The following is a 6,000-nucleotide window of genomic DNA, read 5'->3' as shown; positions in this document are numbered from 1 at the left end:
AGGTGTGAAAGCTCTCAACATTCAACATTTACCGGCTCTGGGATTCGCTGTTGTTAAACACGGCACAGTCGTGGAGAGAGACGTGGAACTCATCAACCTGCGACATCACATCCGGACCACTCACACAGTACAACAACACTTTTATCTACTGCCCACTGCATGTGGAAATGTGTACTGAGATAAAGAATGAGAGAGAAAGAGAGAGAGAGAGAGAGAGAGAGAGAGAGAGAGAGAGAGAGAGAGAGAGAGAGAAAGAGAGAGAGAAAAAGAGAAAGAGAAAGAGAGGAAAAGAGAGAGAGATAAAAACAATCTAAACAACTGTCTCAACGTTTTTTGAGAAGTTTTTATCTTGAAATCCTTAAATTTAATTTCCTCAGTTGAAACATTTGATCTATGAGTTATTGTGAATAAAATACAGGCTTATGAGATAGATAGATAGATAGATAGATAGATAGATAGATAGATAGATAGATAGATAGATAGATAGATAGATAGATAGATAGATAGATAGATAGATAGATAGATAGATAGATAGATAAGCTTCTCATGAGATGAATTTTAACAGTACAGTTTAAACAAATCAACTTTAAGGAATTTCCTCTATCACAGTTTGTTTGAAAACCACTTGCGTCAGTCTGAGATGCTAACCGCTAACCAGGGCGCACGAGGATGTAAACGATCTGTACAGCTGCAGCTGTAATTAAAATGTTCCTGAGAAGAAAATTCACAGAGCTTTCATGAATCAAGCTCAAATTCCCCCCACTGTGAGCTTCAGCTTTTTTCAGAAAAAAAAACTATCCCAAAGGAGCAGGACTGGAGGAGGCTGGCTGTTTTCTTTGGAGCTGCTGTGCAGTAAGACGAGTGTGCTCAAGGCCCATGGGGGTGTGCGCTCATTAGCTACTCCCTCACTGCTTATTTTGTTAAAAATATTTGCAGACCCATTTAAAGACTCTGTTTAATGTGCCCTTGTTGATTTCTCCTCCTCGCGTTCCTTCGGGTAAATCTCTACCGAGATGCTGAGGACGCTTTAATACTTCATGAGTGTAAAGTTTAGTTTCTTAAAGAAGATCCTGGACTTCAGGAGCAGAAGTTGTTAAGACTGAAAAAAAGATTACCAGTACAAAAATAGGTCTAATTGACTGACAGACAGGCAGACAAAAAATACATAGTACGTCTGATAGATAGATAGATAGATAGATAGATAGATAGATAGATAGATAGATAGATAGATAGATAGATAGATAGATAGATAGATAGATAGATAGATAGATAGAACCAATACACAAAAAATGCAATAGATAGATTGGCAGATAATGGATGGATGGATGGATGGATGGATGGATGGATGGATGGATGGATGGATGGATGGATGAAAGGACGGACGGACAAATGGACAGACGGACGGACGGACAGACAGACAGACAGACAGACAGACAGACAGACAGACAGACAGACAGACAGACAGATAGATAGATAGATAGATAGATAGATAGATAGATAGATAGATAGATAGATAGATAGATAGATAGATAGATAGATAGATAACAAATACATAGAGGGTTTAATAGACAGACTGCTAGAGACAGTGGGACAGATAGACAGAGGCACATACAGACATAATTAATAAATAGAGTTGAATATACAGTCTGCTAGATAATTAGATAGACAGACATACAGACGTGTAGACAGACAGACTCTGTGGTGGTTGGTTGGATCAGGATTAGGCAGGACATGGATTACAAGAATGGTGCAGGAAAAAACACCTGCTCCTCAATGTTGCCAAGACCATCAAGATAACAGTGGACTGGTTGACACCTAAGTGGTGTCAATCTCGACAACAAACTGGTTTGAAAGGTCAGCTCAGGGGTTTTGTACAGGAAAGGGATGAGCAGACTCTACTTTCTGAGGTGCTTTAATATTTGCAGTAAGATGTTACAGATCTTCTAGTAGACTGTGGTAGTATTTTTGGAATTAGTATTATGGGGAGGCAGAATCAAAGCTTAACAAACTAACGAGAAGTCAGTCTTGGTTTATCTGTTGATTTGTCCTAAGAAGAGGTGGATTATGGGTGTTGGATGTTGGATGTAAGCATGTTGGACGTCTGATCAGAAGGTTGTGAGTTTAAATTCTGTACCACTATTAGGCTCTTAAGCATAAGATTATGGTAAGTCGCTCTGTAAATCATCTTCCTAATGCCATAAGTGTAATATATGTAAATGTAATGTCTGTCCGTCTATCATCATAACCCCCTTGTTGACGTCTCTACACTGATCCAAGTTCTTTTTTTTTTGTACTGTTATATAAACCCCTCAGTACTGTATCCATCTCGAAACCCCTGACAGCTGCGTTCCAAATTCGAGCTTTAAGTTCATCAAGCGTTACCTCATGGCGCATCCCCCAGGGTGAAACACGAGAAAAAGTGCTGAAGCAACCTTTTTTTTCCCCCCCTGTTTTTGTTTTGTTTTATGATCCAGAAATCTGGAACGCGTTCCATCTGCAGATACGCAACCTGTCGTAATGATTTAGCGTTTACTCCCAGTGTCCTATAACTAATAATTATAGGAGTATGTAATTGCTTTATTACTGTCCTATTCAGGCTTTATATCACATGTCTTATTCATGTTCTAGTTATTATATCTTACGGAGGTGGGGGGGGGGGGTGTAGAGGGAGGGGTGATAGGGTAAAACAGTGTGGAGGAATGAAAATCATTGTGAGAGCCCTTTTTGTGTCATGTCTCAGCCAAAAACCTGAGGCTGGACGCTCTGTCTCATGCCTACATGTTGTTCATTTTTAATTTTATTATTTACCATTCTTGTGTTGTTATTGTTGGGTTTCCGGAGACGGAAAAAAAAAAAAAATCAAATCAATTCACCTGCAGAGACCTTGTACTGGTGTCGGGTAGATTTAGGCAGTTTCCATAGCGATGCCGACAAACACACGGGTCCTGAATGGCCCAGTGTCTTAAAATAGGAAAAAACCCCACCTACTAATACATTGCCAGACGCCCTTATCCAGAATGTACTTTCTTATCTAATTCATACAAATGAGCATCTTGGTGTAGCTGGGATTTGAACTTACAACCTTCCAGATCTAAAGTCCAATAGCTTAACCACTAAGCTTCTTTCCTAATACAGTGTCCCTCCCCTGTGCAGCAGAGTTCAGTCTGAGACACGAGTTCAACAAAAACATTATTTATACTGTGTATTTTAATGACGTCATACTACGAGGAGCGTTCAAGACAAACCAGGACTGTGACAGGTATAAAAATTGATGCTAGCGTGGCGGCACAACACGCAGAAGTAAGTGGCTAGCGTGTACGATTACTGATGGCAGACTACAGTTTTAGTGGGTACTCAGCCGCAATAAGACGTTTGAATGGTGTGAACATTTTAAAGATGTCCGTACCTCCGTCAGTGACGATCCCGGTCGTGGTGGTTCTCTGAAGACGGAGTGAAGCAGACTGTTACTAGGATGGTTTGGGCGTACTGGTTAATGCTCCTATTCCGAATCTTTCCAGGCGTAAGTTAAACCCTGGGATAAGTGTAAAGCGTAAAGAAGTACGTCAAGAAATTATTTTAAAAGTCTCTGTGTCACTTGAACGTCCCTCGTATGGTTGCAAATTGAAAGAAAAAAAGCAACCCTGGGCTCGTACACTATATGCACAAAAAATAATTGGACACCTGATTTATTTCCCAGCCGTATGTGGCTCTTCTCCAAACCACAATGTTGGAGGCACACGATTGTACAAGATGTCGTTGGATGTGCTAGTATTAAATTTGCCTTCACTTAAAAAGCAACTAAGAGACCCAAACCTGTTCCTGTTCCAATCCTCTTGAACACTTTTTGGATGAATTTTTCACACTGACTGCACCCCAGGCCTCCTCACCTCACCTACATTAGTACCTGACATTGTTGGCTTTGTGAATGATCACAAATCTCCAGATGCACACTCCGAAATCTAGTGGAACATCTTCCCAGAAGAGTGGAGATTATTATAATAAAAAAACAAACAAAAAAACAAACAAACAAAAACTTATAGACTAGCAACTTATAAGCATCTTATTGTCAGGTGTCCACAAACTGTTTTCCATATAGGCATATTAAAGGACGTGTAAAGAGGATTGCGTGAGCTGTATATGTGCTAATCATTTAACCAGCTAATGTAGTTAGCAAGTGCTGAAGGACAAGTAAATGTAGCATCTCAATACATGTTGAAACAAAAGGTCGTACACGTCATTTTCATAAGAAGAAACTATGGTGATGCGTATGGTTTAAATTTTTTTTACTGAAAATCATAAACAGGAAACTAATTACAAGTAGGAACTAAAGTTGCGAGTGGGGAATTAAAGAAACGTCGGACCACGCGGTACAGGATCGATGTGAGAAACGGTGCAATCAAGCTGAAGCTGGTTTCACGCGAACGGGCACGCGGCGAGTAATTGATAAGGGTTGATTGTTGTCAGGTTTATCCTGTACAGCTTTAGCAATGAGCTCATGCGGCTTTTCGGCATGTTTCGTGTCAAACCTTTCAACAAACACTGCTGCACTCGCTCACCTCACCCTCGCAAAAAGAAATATTCCTGGCTCGTGCTCACGACTCATTAAAAAGAAATAAGACTTTCCTTCCTTTTACAAAATGGTTAAAGTTGTATTTTTCCAAACCCAGCGCTCGTGTGTCTAGGGGATAATGTATCACGTAGCGATTAAAGTCAGGTGCGCTCGATCCCACGGCCAAGTCTGTGCGAAACCAAACACAGCACCGTGATCGTCTGCTTCGCCCTCAGCTCGTATATTTGTTTCCTCTCCTCATGTCGGTTTTCACGATATTGAAATAGCGCTTAAAAGGATTATGGATGCGAAGGTTAAATCAGAACAACCGCACGAGCCATAAGTCACGATGAGTGAGCGGAGAAATTACAGCAGATCATCAGCCAAGGACTTCACTGAAATTGAAGCGTCTTCATTATTATGAGCTGTCAGGGTTTTTTTGCGCTCGATGTCTACAACGTGGGCAGTATTTCAGTTCTACTACGACTTTATTCATAATTTAAGTCTTGTATTGCTACAACTTTAATCTTGTAATCTTAGATTTTTTTTTAACAGTGGCACCAAAACATCGTAGATTTGTCCCTGACAGACCTTATTGTAAAATATATTACTTCAGGAAATCTAGTGAACGTGCCAAATGAGAGTTTATGGTGGATAGTAAACACATAGGAACCAGTGAACAGTGAAAATCACAGCAGATCATCGGCCAAGAACCTCAGTGAAACTGAGATTACGAGAATAAAGCCACAGCAATATGAAAAGAAATCGTAATATTTTGAAAATAAAGGCAAACTTCCAAGAATAAAGTTAAAAGAAGAGTAAGTCGAATTATGAGAATAAGTCGAATTTTAAAGAATCAAGTGAAAATTACGAGAACACAATCAAAATATTTTGCAAACGTCTGAGAATAAAGTTGAAATTACGATATTTAAGTCGAATTATTAGAATAAATCGAATTACAAGAATCAAGTCAAAATTACGAGAATACCATCAAAATATTTTGTGAATAAAGTCATAGCAATACAAGATGAATGTGCTAATATTATGAGGAAAATCACAGAATTGTGATGTTTTGCATCAAATTAATGTGGAGGATTTGGTTCAATTCCTACTTTAAGGAAATTTTTCATGTTTTTCGCATCAGCACGGAGTCAAAAAATTAAACAGACATTGAGATAATCATCTCTTTCGTGCAGTCTGAAATGGTGACCAGTTTTCGACTCCAATATTGATGCTTACATCTGCATGCTATTAGAAGAGGATATCTTGTTTCTCAAGAGAGTACGAGGATGATGATCAAAGAAATCGACCCTGAAGGAGAAACATCTGGAAAGAGCGGAACCTCTGACATTGCCTGCTATGACTTTTTTTCTACTTTTTTCTCAAAATATTACGACTTTATTCTCGTATTGCTTTACCATAAATTTTTTCCGTGGCACTAAAGCGCCAGA

Source organism: Silurus aristotelis (assembly GCF_946808225.1).
Source record: "Silurus aristotelis genome assembly, chromosome: 11".
Lineage (NCBI taxonomy): Eukaryota > Metazoa > Chordata > Actinopteri > Siluriformes > Siluridae > Silurus > Silurus aristotelis.
This window is presented reverse-complemented; position numbering follows the sequence as displayed.